Source organism: Gouania willdenowi, chromosome 2, assembly GCF_900634775.1.
Source record: "Gouania willdenowi chromosome 2, fGouWil2.1, whole genome shotgun sequence".
In the NCBI taxonomy this organism is placed as follows: domain Eukaryota; kingdom Metazoa; phylum Chordata; class Actinopteri; order Blenniiformes; family Gobiesocidae; genus Gouania; species Gouania willdenowi.
This window is the reverse complement of record NC_041045.1, coordinates 13780065-13797032: the sequence shown is the minus strand read 5'-3', so window position 1 is coordinate 13797032 and position 16968 is coordinate 13780065. Positions and strand designations below refer to the sequence as shown.

Genomic DNA, 16968 nt, shown 5'->3' with positions numbered 1-16968 from the left:
GCAGCAACCATTCACTTTCAAGTAATGTCAACAAACTGTTTACTATGTTGTACATGTATACATACAGTGTGAACAAATTTAGTTAATGTACTGAAATTTTACTTGAGTATTGTTTTTAGGGGATAGTTTTACATTTCCACTGATGTCCTTATTACTAGTGTTGTGTTCAAGACCGCACTATCCGAGACCAAGACTTGCCCGAGACCAGAATGCACCGAGATCAAGACAAGACCAAGACCATAAACATTTTTTTTTTCAATTTAAAAAAATATATAAATAAATAAAATTATGGCAAGGTTCAACAGTTAAATAACATTCTCTCTTTAATTTTAGTTTATTTTAAATACATTTGACGGACAAAAAAGGTGCCTGCAAAAAATTAACTAAAATATTAAAACTACTACTGCTACTGATAAATTCACAATTATTCTACATATTTGAAAACAAGATTTTTATGTCAGCTGAATGTACAGTGTGGTGGCAAAATTGATTAATTATGTATACTCCCATGATACAGCTTCTCTAAATGAATGTCAGTTAACCTCAGTTTAATCTCGAAGGCCAGAGCACATCCAAACCCTCCCCAGACATCACACACACCTACATCATATACACATACACACACACACATACATCATATACACACACACACACACACACTCATCCACACACACACACATCCACACACACACACACACACACACACACACACACACACACACACACACACACACACACACTCATCCACACACACACTCATCCACACACACACACACACACACATGCACACACGCACGCACACACGCACGCACACACACACACATCTAACTTTCACTGACCCCCCCCCTGGTCTCTTCTTTTGTTGTCTGTGGAAGGAGGAAGGTGGGTGGGACGGTGGGGTATAAATGTGTGGGAAAAGGAACTTTTGGCCTCTTCTTCTTCTCCTGCTCTTCGCGCCCTTTCCCCTGGCCAGGGGAGACCAATGCTTCGTCCAACCCGCTTTGTACCTTTTCATTTAGTTTAGATTAAATCATTTTTTATTACTTCATCATCTCTCCTGTCTGGTCTTCATCATTTATCACCACAGAGTGTGTTTCCAAGTCAAAGATGAGGTAACCGTAAATTTCACCGTAACAACAGCAAGTGCTTAAAAGTATTTCTGCCAAGAAATAATGATTCTTGATTCTGATTCTTTCAGTTGTGCAGGTCAACAGGTCACAGAGTGCGCAAGATAATTTTTTAGTTTGAAAAAGCCTTTAACAGGTTATTTTTATTAATTCACTTAGTTGATATAGTTTAATTTGGTTACTGAAATGTAACTAGAATATTCAATTAACAAAGGTTTCCAACTGTAACTGTAAAAGCGAAAATTTCTGAAATAAAACTACAAACAAGTTGTCAGCAGTGTAAAAAACATAGAGCTACAGGTAGATGTGAAACTAAATAAAACAAACTCAAACCCTGGAAAAGTCATGTGACAAATCAATCAATAGTTCTTGTTGAGAATTATTATTATTATTCTGGATACAGTGGAAACAGAAACTATAAAAATAATTCTATTGTGAACCTGTTTATATTGTGGGGAACATATTATATACATAAATGTAATTGGAGTCTAAAGCCACAAAAAAAAACACCACTTTAAAAAGAAAATAGACTAATATAAGACCTCTTTACAGTTATTTGAGTCATTTTGGGCTAGTGCAACTCTGCGGCGATGACGCGCTGGTGACGACATAAACCAAGATGGTGGCGGCCTAGACTACAGACGACATTATGTAATAAAGCCTTAAAAAACATGGATATAATGAAAAGAGTGGATGGACAGATGCATAAACATGCGGACTTTCACACGGACACACGGACTTATTGAACACACACAGACTTATTAAACACACACGGACTTATTAAACACACACAAACTTATTAAACACACACAGACCTCAGTAAACACGGTAAACGGAACAGGCTTCACCGCTCGGCTGGCACTAGGACCCAGAAGCAGAGTAAGTGCGTAAATGTGGTAAATGTGGCTTTGAAAAATAGAATCATCGTCATAAAGTAAGCACATATTTGGCTGTGTTGCTATAGGAATAAATTAAGGCAAGACTTGCAATAAAAACAAAGCTGCAAAATGACGATGTGCAAATCTTGTTAAACTGAGGCAAACAGCTGTGTGCATATGTTATAATACTAAGGCTGTAACGATTAATCGTAAGGTAGTTAAAAATCGATTCATAGGTATCACGGTTCACATCAATACTCTAAAAATTGAATCGCAGTACCTTTTTTTAAACAGCAGAGGGAGCTATATATTTATCCCTTCTCTCGTCCAGAAGTGTTGGCGGCGGGCAGAATCTGCTACTACTTTCTTTCTGGCCGCCTTCTACTCTTAAACATGTTCATAAATGATTCCTTACCCCTTTAGCACCAAAAGAATATCTGTAATATTACGTGAATATCTGTAAAAGTCACATTTTTCTATTAGCTCTGTCTGCTATCATAGCATCTCTTCTTCACCGGTAGAATGACTGCATGTCAACCGACCACTGGGTTACCAGCGCCCTCTGCTGGTCAAAACAAATATCTGATGTCAATACATTTCAATTGTTATGGCACAAAATACATTTCTAGTTGCACTTTAAAAAAAAAAAAGAAACAATTGTGCAGTTTTTCATTGTTTACTATCGAACTTCATTTGTATTATACCTTTATTTATTTCATTCAGGATTTATTTTTAGGCAAACTGCATTGTTTTGAATAGTTTATTAAGGGATTATTTTGACAATGAAAAATAAAAGGAAAATACTACAGTATTTTCTAGCTTTTTCTCAAAAAAATAAAGGAATATTTGTCAGTCATCATTTGTCTACAGTCCCATTTTGTAAAATAAATCATGAGAGAATTGTATCGTGAACCCAGTATCGTGAATCGAATCGTATCAGGAGTTGAGTGAATTGTTACATCCTTATATAATACTGTAACTAATTATTTATTACAATGAAGACAACAATATATCTCTTAAGGCGTAGGGTAGTGTTTGATACGTTTATTTATTTATTTTTTGAAGTTATTTTTTACCGGATTTATAGCAACAAATTGTGAAATTTGTGATGTTCGTTTCATCATAAAAAGATGATGTCAATGTTAATTTAAAGACAAAAGAAAAAACATTATTAAAAATATATACAAGCCTCTGTTATAAAGAAATATATCTGGTTCTGGATAAGGTTAAATCGGTATTTAGTGCAGTCCTTCCCAATATTTTTTGGACAAATCTTAAAACATTACCTTTAAAACGTGTGAACAAGTCCGTAACAGGTTCGTTCGTGCAGTCGCTTCTTAAAGATCCTGAGTGTGAATGTTCTTTTTCTGAGTGTGAATGTTCTTTTTCTTCTGGGTTCTATTCTTCAAAGCCACATTTAATGGCAAAATGATGTCATAATGACTTAGAAAAATAGAATCATCGTCATAAAGTAAGCACATATTTGGCTGTGTTGCTATAGGAATAAATTAAGACAAGACTTGCAATAAAAACAAAGCTTCAAAATGACGGTGTGGAAATCTTGTTAAACTGAGCAAACAGCTGTGTGCTTATGTTACAATACTGTAACTAATTATTTATTATAATAAAGACAACAATATATCTTTTTAGGCGTAGGGTAGTGTTTGATACATTTATAATGCAAACTACTTTTATTTTTTACGTTAATTTTTACCAGATTTACATCAACAAATTGTGAAATTTTTGGCAATTGTGTGCTTTAATGTGTGCTAAATAAATAAATAAATGAAAATGAAATGGAGCCTCAGGGATCATACAATTGTTAATATCTCTAGAATCTATTGACATGTTTTAAATTGGACTTTCCTAATAATCTTGACAAAGGTTTGTGCTTTTGGCTTCACTTCAGTTCTCACTCACTTTCTCTTTTGTTCACACAGCTTGAAGAGCTCAACACCTCCATGTGTCCTTTCAAAATAAAATAAATGGTATAACCACCACTCACTCCTTCCCTCTAGTCACGGCCACCACCATTATACTTGAGCTCCACACTTGTCACCAGACTGTTTGAATGGATTTCACAACACAATAAGCTCAATATACACAACTATAACATCACATTTTTTAACTGTAATTGGTTAATCATGACCTTGTAACTTTTACAACTTAAACTACCTCTTTTTTTCACTTTAGAATGACATTGCAGGATTTGATCCATAGAGATGCTCTGGCCCCTTCAATGGCCTGCAGCCTATGAAGGTGAAGGTTCTAAAGGTAAAGGAGGAGGTCAGGGTAGTGCCATGGATAAAGAATAGTGGCTTCCTTTGTTTACAATAAAATGTTCCTTATGTCTGATTAAAGAATCTTCTATTCAAAAAAGTCTGTCTTTACTTGAATCACAAACACTCATTGCTATGTTATCTGCACAGCTGAACAGGTAGTAGCAGCACCAAGAATAAGGTAAATGTAGGTGAAATGAATATGATCAATATCTGTAAAAGATAAAGATTTTATGAATGCAGAGTAGTCAACTGTTTTTAGAGACAATATTACATACATACACACTAAGCATGTGGAGATTAATCGATATGAATCGGTATCTACATATAAACATGTGCGATGCGAGAATATGGATTCATTCAGTGGCATCGGTACAATTTACAGGTGAAATCGAGATGCATCGTTCACTGCGTGCCTGCATCGGTAAAATCCATGGTTGCATCCATTTTTTCATCCATCCATCCATCCATCCATCCATCCATCCATCCATCCATCCATCTATTTTCTGATCCGCTTGTTCCTGTTTTCAGGGTCGCAGGGCAGACATAAATGGTTATCATGACCGCTGACCTTTGTGATAATCTAAGACTAAAATAGATGGCAAGATGGCGCCTATGTTTGGCTGTGCCGCTGCCTCTCTGTTACGATGTCTGTTACAATGTCGGTTTCCTGCATCATTTCTAACTCTGCCATCGGGGGGGGGGTCACCTAACCAAAATATTAGGTGACATGTAGGAGGTAGCATTGCACCTTTGGATGAGAGATCATCCATGCTCAGCAGTAATTCGGAATTAAGTTCAATTTGGAATTAAATCGGGCCAGTGTTTGTGTGATGTGTGTGTGAGATACTTTTTTATTTTAGTTTTATCAGCCTAAGCAGTGATTAAATGTGCTTTATATATAGACTTAACTTGTATACAATGGTGGTAATAGTTTAAAGATAAAGTCTGGTCTGTAATGGAGTGAGGCTGGATTAATTACATTTAAACTGGGGTTAAAGTCATTTATCACATCTACTTAAATTTGTTTGATTTTTTTTAAGGTACTTTGTACTTTTTGTGTTAGTGTTTTTTTGTTCTTTGTCCTATTAGCATACCTTAACCTAATAATGCAAATAAAACAAGTTAATTATTGAGTAGCTGTAAATTGTGCTATAATACATACTAATGCTATACTATCATTCTCATTTCATCAGAAAACATCAAACAATGACAGACTTCATGATGTCAAAGACATGAAGTAACCACAGAGAGAAGCTGTGACTGAGAACATCCTCTACATCAGAGGTCTCATTCTCTATAGAAAATAAAAGCCAGTAAATAACGCCTCTGTGGATGCGTCCCATGGTTTCTATCGGCTATAATTGGCTAATGTCCCGACTGATACTAAACGCCCCACTTTTTTCTGCTCTCTATCTCGGTACTTTCTACCATCTACAAATGTCATGATGTTCATGTCATCACGAAATACATGAACATTGAGCACAAAAAGAAAGAGTGGTTCATTATCCGCCTTGTTGTCGCTGGAAGAAAAAGCAGAAATGACGTTCTCCATGCGTCTGGTTGGCTAAACACGTGACTTTAACTGTATTGCTTGAAAAATAAAAATAAAAAAATTACTGGGAGAGCGACAGAAATTAGCTGACGTCATGTCATGTTGGATTTTCTGCAGATACACTTTTTAAGTTTTTGGTTGAAATGTCATGACAGAAATGAAGTTAATTAATTTAACGAAATAACCAAAGAATGACGGGCAGTGACGACCCTAACCTCTCTGGTGCCCTAGGCCAGATTTTATTTTGGCCCCTTTATAGTTTTTATACCACGTATTTGACATTTACATTATTGTTATATTATTATTATCAGAATCATTTCTAACACTTACATAGTGGTCTTCACCATATCCACAAAGATGCTTTACATGAGGAGAAAACATGAGCAAAATTACTTTTTTGACATTTTATTTACTTGTGATAAAAGTGTTTCACATACACATATAAAAGAACACAAACAAGTAAATAAAAGCTAATTTAAATATCTTAGTAATTAATATTATTATAGTAAAGCATTGCACAAAAACAAGATACAGATTAAATATTATTATTTTTAATTTAAATACTTGTGACTACAATGTTTTACTATATTTCATTATGTAAAAAGATGCAAAACTTCCAGATTTAATATAATCTTATTTAAATTTCAGTAATGAACACATATTAATTTAAACAATTACAGTTCACAGAGGTATTGCACAAATAAACTATTTATTAAAAAAGTGTCATTTTCTAGTGGTGATTTATAAACAGCTTTAACCAACACAAGCTAAAAAAGCCCCATTCATTTTATGAGGAGAAATTTGTCTAAAAAATATTCACTAATACATATGGAGCCCTGGAGGTGACATGGATGACTTAATTATCTCGTAGTGTAACTTACTTATTATCTCACACTGTGAGTTACAGAGACTGGTTCTGAGTCAGAGTTCATCACAATGACATCATCCACAGTACTGGATATTCATCTGTTTATTGATTTTTACTTTGAAAGTGAGTTAAAATATAAAGATATTAATGATTTGTTTGCTAGTTGACACAACTTTAACATGAGTGACGGACAGATAAAGATGATACTTTAGTTCTAGAGGACACAGTCGTCATAAAGCATAGCTTAGAGTCCTGGTTGAATTCATTAACAACAACTACAATACTACGGTAACTTCATGGATACCTGTGGATAATAATAATATTAATGCATTAGATTTTATTTAGTGCTTTTCATAGACACTCAAAGCTCTTTACATTGATGTGCATCATTCTTTCACTCCACACACAGTGGTGGTAAGCTACTATTGTAGCCACAGCTGCCCCGGGGCAGACTGACAGAAGTGAGGCTACCATAGTGAACCATCGGTCCCTCTGACCACCACCAACACTCACTCACACACTACATTCATACGATGGATGTACATGGACTTGAAAATGGTTGTATTAGAGTTTTTCAGCGTTTCCTCGTCCCTACAGATGCAGACAATAGCCTTGATAGTTACTGACCCTCAAAGTAACACCACCAGTGATGTTACATACAGCACTAAGATAAGACTGTACAGTGAATAGTGAATGTGATCATGTCCCTCTGTCACACATTGATCCCACCCACCCAACAACCACAGCATGGAAGGTCCAGTTGACAGAATGTTATATATGTCACTCACATGTACTACCCAAAACAATGTTTGACTGTTTGACCTACATAAAGATATTACATTAAAAAAGAAGAAAAACACTCATTTCCTTAATACTCTGTGTCTTATTTTCTCTAATGAAGCACGTTATTCATACATACTGTATATCTGTGTAGAGTCAAATGTGCTGATCAGTCAATTCAACAATGTTGGCCCCAAATGAAGTGAAGCAAAGCAGATGAGAAAGTGTTTTATTTCTATTAACAACAGGCTGAGAGGAAACTTTGGTCCATGTGTAACACAGCAGTGATGGTTACAGCATTCATCCTCTGCTTCAGTGGATCAATCACATCTGAAATGAAAAAACTACAAAGACACACATTTATTTTCTTTTTCTTTTCTTTCTAGAATAATCTTTTGATAATGTTTGTTGTTGTGAGGATTAGTGACACAATGTGACAAGATGTGTCAGCTCAGATATTTTTATACTGCGTTTTATTTTATGTAGATTAAATTTGTGAAAGTGAAAGCATAGAATACAGTTATTTAAGTTTATTTTGTGTGTGGTGTTATGATTTGAAAAATAATTAAAACATTTTAAAAATACATTTTAATCATTTTTTTTTTTTTTTTTTTTTTTTAAATCATAAAATATTATGATCCCAAGGTTAAAAAACACTGCATTACATTATAGTGTACAGGAGTAGGGGGTACATGGCCTCAGGTTAAATGTTTGAAGGGGTACGGACTGTGAAAAGTTTAGGAACCACTGCATTAGAACAATTGTTTACAGGAATTTAGTGAACAAATTAAGGAAAACAGATATTTTTTTTTTACTGACTACAATTCTCCATCATATTATATCATTGTCCATCAATAAAACAGAAGTTGTACCATTAGTAATTACTCCTCTAATAAATGTGTAAATGTGGAACAGTGTCTTCCTCTTTGTGGAACACAGAGTTGTTGTGTCCTTAAGTCCCTATTCTCCACTATTGGGGTGGTGTTTTCACTGGTAATATTACAGTAAATAGAACTAGTGGGGATTACACACTGCTATCAGGGTAGCTGATACCTCACTGTCACATTATTTATCTTATTTTTTACTACTGTAATGTGTCTGTATCTAATCCTTATTTTTAACAGCCTTTACTTAATTATGTACTTTTAAAACATTTTCTTTCTTGTTAAACATTTATCCTTTTTATTCAAAATATTTATTGTAATGTAAGTAATTTCCCCCTATGATAAATAAAGGACTTCTGATTCTGATTCTGGTTAATATTCTTACCTGTGACGATGTTATTTGAGATATTTACAAATCCTGTTAAAACTAGTCAGAACTAAATTTTAAACTTTTTACTTATATGTTAAAATTTCTGGAAAACTATTTATTTCTAACATTTAATATGTCAGATTTATATGGAATGCAATTGCTAAAAATGAATAAATTAAGGCAAAACTAAATTACATTGGGTGTTACACTGAGCCAAACACTGGTGTTTATGTTAAAATAACTAGTTATTTATTATAATAAAGACAATAATATTAAGGCATACATTAGTGTTTGATACATTTATAATGTCTACTGAATACAGAAAAAGATGATTTACATGGTAAACACTGCTTTCAGTTCATTAAAGATAAGAACAATAGATTTTAAGTGTTTTAAGACAAACTAACATCAACTACTGCACAAAACAAGACATAAACACAAGCTCACTGGGGACATCTACTGGTGAGATTTAGAGATATAACTTTAGTTGGAAGTTGTACAACTATTTAACAGTTGTAGTTAAGATGTGGAAATAGATTCAGGGATTTTTTTTTTGCATTGTTTGCACAAGTAAATTATATTTTTATACCTGTTTATTTTTAATTTATCATTAAGCGTTACATTTAAGATAAAACAATATAACCTTTATTTGTCCCACAAAGAGGAAATTTACAGTGTTTCAGCAGCAGTAGATAAATAAACAGGGTAATAAACAATAGGAGATATTTACACACACATGGTCCTGTACACAGTACAGTGAGAAAGAGGAAAGATAATGGTGCATGAAGGGATATTACACAATAAAATATGTAATTCTTAAATTGTCTTTTTCTAATATGTTTATCTAAAGTCTAAGTTTAGTTTTTTATTTCTAATTTTTGAAGGTGAGCACAAACATGACAACAGTATAACGTACATTATAGTAAATTATTTTCCTTTTTAAAAAGCTGCATTTATTACACTTTGATCGACATAATTCAATAAATAATACTGTTTTTTTATTTTCAAAAAGTTCTTACATAAGCATCTTCTGTTATTATTTTTATTTGTATTTTTTTTCTGCCCTTTTGAAATGTCCAGTTTGCAAACCAGAACAAATAAAGATACTTGATGGTAGACTACATTAACTGTCACTTTTAATCTTAAAGTACATATTAATACAAGAGCACATCTCAAACAAATACATAATAATATTGTAGTTGATAATGTAAAATAAAAACACATTTTCCTGATTGTTACAGTGAGAAAAACAGAGTTGGAGGATGTGGACACCTCTCACTTACACAGGTACAATAATCTTATTATTATCCTGATGTGTCAGTGCTCTAACCTCTGAGTTATGAGGCCCTGTGTGTGATAACATAGACGATCTTTCACATGGCAAATATACACCACACCACTTACATGTACAACTGGGCATCACTTTTTTGTAAGTTTTGGGGGCGGGGCTCTAAAAACCCATCTCATGGTGTAACTTTTTTCTCTTACAGTTCCATCTTAATGTCAACAGTTATGATAGTGTGTGGTCTTATTTTGGTCCTCAGTTATGAGGGAATTCCAACTCCGTCATCAAATCTTTATTTATTTATTTTTTTACCAATTTGAAAGGCTACCAATCAATAGCCTTTGTTCAATCATCTCTCAACAAACACCCATGTATCTTAACCACATGCTAGTTGTGCTACAGTTGTTATATCATGCTTTAATTGTCTACTCACCACTTTCTAGGTGTTTAGAACCGTAAGCGCTTTAACTCGTAACCAGTGTTGTGTGAGTTACTGAAATAAGTAATGCGTTACTGCAAAAAGTAACTTTTGAGTTACTTAGAATGAAAGAATGTATTATTTATTTTGGGTCATTTGTGTCCGTACAGCTTCATATTAGTGCTGTAATAATATAATAATCCACTGTTGATCAACTGTGCCCCTGTATTAACATTGTTTTGTATAAAAGCCTCTGATAAATGAAATGTTACTGTATCCAACCCTACAGTTTATAATCATTTACATTAACAGAACTAAACTCTGCTCAGTATTAATCTTTACAAACACCAATCTGACTGAAACACTAAGTATTCTTTCAATACCAGTTTATTTATCTGAGACCAGCAGAAACTGTAAATATTACAAGGAATTGTGAAATAAATAACACACAAAACAACCTGAATATTATTAAAAATTAAGGTGGCTTCAGCATCATAAAACAGTTGTGTTTAGCCTTAGAATGTTCCCTTACAGGTTAAGTACAAAAACTAGCAATAATGTTCAACATAAACACAAAAAACCTTCTAAAATAAATAAATGAAATCAATCTGAATTAACATTAGGAATACATTTTGACCAACTCTGCTTTACAAAAACTGCCATAAAACAACCATAAATGATGTGCATATAAAGCACAAAACAGCTGCTCCAAAATTAAAACAGTATTTTTTCAGCCTTAGCACAGTAATGTAAAGTAAGCTGTGTGTATTCCAGGTGCACATTCTGCTGTTGAAAATGCTTATGAAAATAAATGTGGAAAAACAAATTCACAGCATTTTTCTCAACAGTCACAGTTCATTAAAATCCTTACGCTGTTGTTTCGGTGCAGAGGCTTCCATCACATCCACCAATGTAGCGTTAGCTTAGCGCTTCACCGATACATCGTTTGGAGACAAATGAGTAAAATAATACGCGTATTTCCACTCTGAGAAGCTCGTCCTGCTCTTGACTCGCTATGATTGGTGCACGTGATGTAAACAGAAACATGCTGACAATGCTTCTTCTTCTTCTTCTTCTTCTTCTTCTTCTTCTTCTTCTTCTTCTTCTTGTTTTACCGTGGTTGGCACGGCGTCCCGCAAATATATGTAGAGCCACTGTAAACAGGAAGTACACCGCAGCTAGCAAAGTAACGGACAAACGCAGCATAATGTAACGGTAACGGCGTTATTTCTTTAAAAAAATATTGCGTTACAGTACAAGTTACTGTAAAAAGTAACGCACTGCTCGTAACCATGTTTTTACACATTTTTACAGCTTCATAGGCCAGTTAGCTCAGGTGGTCAGAGCGTGGTGCTAATAACGCCAAGGTCATGGGTTCAAGCCCCATACTGGCCAGATCTTAGCAGTTTGTAAATGAAAATGTTATTATGTATTATGTTATTGTTAACCATCTAACCATTAGAAACACAGCTTATTGGGTCTTATTTCATCTGATCAACCAAATTCAAGGATTCACAGCCAGCAGAGACACTCTATGAGGTGTGTGTATTGTTCTTTAACATAAAGTTCTATATTTGGTCCTGTTTACTTTCTCACATGATTAAAAACCACATCATGCTTCACTTGAGGTGAACCTAGACCCACATTTTATAGAGGAACAGAGTCACTTGTTTGCTCCATACCAGAGTTCTAGTGAGCTTTCACATATCACAAACAGACCAGAACTATCAGAGGAAATGAAGCATGGTGCTGATCACAGAGGAATGTGTGAATGTTCAGCACAAGCAGCAGACACTAACTTATTCAGAGAATACATTCTAGAGAAGTTCATGTCTCCTTTGAGAACTGGAGGTAAGGAACCACTGATATACACTTTTTTTCTGCAAAATACTCACAATTTCCAACAAGAATAAACAGAAATCTTCTTCAACACCTCAGACTGCTCCTTCCTGATATCATTTATTCTAAAATCAATCACAACATTCTTCACGTGTGGAAACTCTTCCTTCCAGGTCTGATACCATGTCATCAGGTAAACAAAGAACCTTTTACATTTTTGTTGATAATCATCTGAACATTTTTCACAGATTCATCTCCAATGATCAGCGTATGAGGATCCCTCTTTTTCTGATGTAGCTTCTGTTTTCCTGAAGCTCTCTCAGTCTTCACCATGCTGTTAGCTTGTGTTGTTCTCATTAGAACAGAACTCTTATTCATTCCCATTCACCAGTGAGGAAAATCTATTGTCCCTGGATCTGGGCTTGTGGTTCAGTGTGTCTTCTTCCTTTCACCAACCTCCATTTCTGTGTCTGAGAAGAAAAGTGAGTTAACCCTCTGTAGTCGATGGACGCGTCGCCGCATCCTGATCACATGACCAATTTAAGACAGCAGAGCGACCAGATGCAGCCTCACAGTGTTAATTTAAACTGTTAAAACTATAAAGTAGTTTTTAAATGATCTTGATAGAACAAGTAGAACAATAGTTATGATAGATTAAAAACGCTGCACTTTTCCTGGTCATTTTTGTTGCGTTCAGTGTGTAAACGAAGAGTAAAAACGGGACGTTCTACCTTCTCTCACAAAGCAAAAGTGTTTGAAAGCAAAAAATACACCTCTTCCCTATTGGTGAAAAACACACAACATCAACCAATCAAAATGTGATGACAACTCATGACGTGTGGTTGCTGAGGAAGCGGTAAAGTGTGTGTGACGCGCTGCAGAGCTTCAGACAGAGCAAACAGAGACAATGAGGGACATGATGAGTGTCTTAGGAGGACGACTAAGTCGGTGAACCATCTTGTTTATAGAGGAAAATAAATGTTCTACTCTTATAAACAGCGCTACATAGAGGAGAGGACATGGAACATGTAACAGACTGATCTCAGCTGCTCAGGCAGCAGAGGCTCCGCCCCCTGAGCTGAGCCCTGCAGACAGAGGAGGCTGTGACTCTGAGGAAGGAGAACAGCAGGAGTCCAGATAAAGACACTGTCCTCCCATAGTGCAAAGGACCTGTGTCTAATGTTATGATACTGTTCATCATCACCCACTGGTTCAGAGACACAGATGATGGTCAAAAAGCCCCCAAAGGCAGACTGAAGTGCAGGCTCCGCCCCCAGGTGGACACTAGGTGATGAGACACACCAGGTATTGATGGAAAGACAATGAAGCCTATGAATGAAAACAAACTTTCTTGTAACAATGCTTATACACTGTCTTGTTGGTGTAAATCTACATGTCTAATAAACTTAAACCTACACCATCCTCCCAGTCCTGTTATTCTATACAGTACTTAACAGAAACCTAAAAGCTGCTTGGTCTAGTTAACCTCCTGAACAATGTACAACATATAATGGGATCCTGAAATTAGAACAGAGAGGAATAGAAGTGAGACATGATCATTGATGAATATTAAAATGAATAAATGACAGATTTAGTGATATATTTCATAGACTATTTATTCAACACATCAGCACAGAATATTTCCTCATACATGGCAACCTTTAAAAAGTGAAAGAAGACAAAGAAAGAAATGTGAAAAAGAATAACACCTGATGGACATATGATCACAGTACTGGTATCTAGAAAAATGTCATCAACTCTATACAGTATTTACTTAGAGGAACCTCCTGAACAAACAATGAACAACATATGATGGGATCCTGAAAACAGGACACAGAGGAACATGAGATGAGATGAATAATAAAATGTATAAATAACAGATTGTGATTAAGTGATATTTTCACAGACTATGTACTCACCACATCAATAAACAGTCACCTTAGACCTCCACAGCAGTAACACAGAGATGGAAACCTTTAAAAAGTGTAAGGAGACAAACAGAGAAAGGTGAGAAATAAACACCTGATGGACTTGATCAGATGATCACAGTATTGATATGTTCACTCTAGAAAAATAGCTGAATCATGTATTCTATACAGTACTTACTGAGAGGAAACAACGACAGGCTCCCAAAAATGAGTGACATCATCCTATAAGAGACAGTGAGAGGTTAAGGCTGGAAGAAAACAGCTGTTTGTAAAAACAATACCTCATTCTTATATTTATTCCACCAAGTGTCTTATATATTAAGACTTATTAAGATGCACTAATTCTTATTCTTTACTTGTTTTTCTCTCACGTTAGATACAAAACGTTTTCTCTGGACTGTACTTTGTGCAATGACAGTAAAGTTTAATCTAATGTTATCTGATACATTATAATGAGTTTTTGATCATTATATTTTACCTCATCAGGCTACAAAATAACTTTCTCAACAGTTCACTCTTCTCAGCGACCCTGTAAATAAAACAATAAACATGCCTGTGGCACACATATAGCTACTCAAAGAGTAAACAAATGTAAACAAAAAGGGGGCGGGCTCACATCACGCTATGGTAACCCACAAGGACAAAATGCGAAAAAAAAAGTCCAAAAAAACTGTGGTGGGAAAAATAAAAAAAAATACATCTTTTTTTTTTTTAAACTCAAATTTGCAAAATAATAATTATATATAAATTCAATAAATCTTTTCTTTTTTTTTTTTTTCTTTGCCCAGCATGCACAGCTAGCTAAATTATAAAATGGCCTACTTCTAACGACTGATTGTGTTAAAGTTAACAAGCACAACAAAAATAAATGACACCCAATCTTGATTGATATCTGACCCAGGTAGACGACAGTTCATCACTTCTTAGCTGTAGTTCAGATTCCCTCCACTCTCACCTGTGGAGGCCGCGGGTCTCTCCTCCTCCTGTTTCCCCTTCCCCTCATCCACCTGACGACCACCTCCACCATCATCACCTGTGGGCTGTGGCCGCTTCAGATGCTGCTGAAGATGAAGCTCCACCATAGCCATCAGCAAACATCTGTTATTTTCACACATTTGGCAACATCTGCCTGAAGAGCTTGTAGCTTTTTATGTCAAATTTAGAAATACAAAAATACACATAACTACGTAAAACAAAAAACTAAACAATATTTACACAAAAAGTAAACAAAATGATAACAGAAATGCACAAAAATATACAAAATGACTCAAAAAACATACATTACAGAAAAATACACCAAACAACAAAAATATGAAATTGACTCAAAATACACAAAACTAAATATTTATACAAAAATACACAAAATGACTCCAGAATCACACTACAAAGGCAAAAAACAATAATAATAATCATACAAAAAATGCACAAAAACACAACAGAAAGATATATGTACAGTATGTACAGTACACCTGTACACAGACTGCTCTACTGTAAAGTGTCTTGAGATACCATTGGTTATGATTTGGCGCTATACAAATAAAGATTGATTGATTGATTGATACACCTCTTTGTACATCCACCCTTCAAACACATACTCATTTGGACATAAATGATGACTCTACTAAAGCTCCAACTATATGAATACATACTTCCGATAGTCACTGTACTAGTTTATTTACTCATGCCAAATAAAATGTGACAGAGACAACTATATTACTCATGAAATATGTATTAACAAAATATATCAACAAAAAAAGTTAAGACATCATAGACATTGTTTGGATGATCACATTGATAGATCTAAGCCCAGCTCTGGTTTGTAACTGGAAGCTGTTCACTGATATCACTTCTAAATAATCCTCCATCTACTTTCCAATCAGCTGAATGTGTCCAAATGTTAATGATGGATGTGTCAGTGTCTAATGTGACTCTGCTTGGCTTTAGAATGACTAAGAACAGGCCACAGCTGTACATTGGATATATAACATCACAAGTCTTTATGTGTCTGTTTGGATTCATAATATTAATAATGAAGTCACTCCAAACACTTTGTATTTTATTGAATCATCAGAGTTATGAAACATGTCAGCTAATGTGTTCTTCAGTGTGTCAATGCACCACCCTGGTGTTCTGTATATACAACTTTATATTATATTCATTTACACACTTAGACATGTGATTAACCTGGACACACCTCCACTCTGACCACATACAGGGAGACTCCGCCCCCTTTTAATCAGTGCTGTTCTTAGGGAATAATTCATATCCTTCTAGAACCAAAACAGGAACTCTTTCACTGTCTCAGATGTTGATAAAACACTACATTTAAATAAAAAGCCTTATTAATGTAGAAACAATCGCAAACTAAAGAATTCTACACTTATTTGACTCATTTTATCAGAATTTGTTAGAAAGACATCATGACTGGATGTGAAAGCAGCAGTTACTCTAAAAGTCTATTTTTAAACTCCTTCAGCTTCACTAAACACTCAGTTTCCAGAGGAACCTTCACTTCCTGTTCTTAGATCCATCCAGTGGATGTTCTTCTCATGGGAACCATGTGTGTTTGATGGAGGATTATGTGCTATCCAATGAAAAGCTCTCCCTCTCTCTGACATGTTTCTCTGTTCAAAGAAATCCAGCACAGACAATAACACGTCTTTATTTAAAGGAACAAAGCTTCACTGGACATTTGATATCATTACATTTACATTGATTCAAACTTTATGTCAGAAGGAAGATTTAACAAGAACTTTA

The 16968-nt window shown here is 34.9% G+C and overlaps 1 non-coding gene across 1 annotated transcript; it reads left to right on the top strand.

Moving 5' to 3' along the window:
* Positions 1–11765: 11765 nt before the first annotated feature.
* Positions 11766–11839, top strand: trnai-aau (transfer RNA isoleucine (anticodon AAU)). Its single transcript has one exon. It is a non-coding gene; the product is annotated as a tRNA-Ile (tRNA).
* The last annotated feature ends 5129 nt before the right edge of the window (positions 11840–16968 follow it).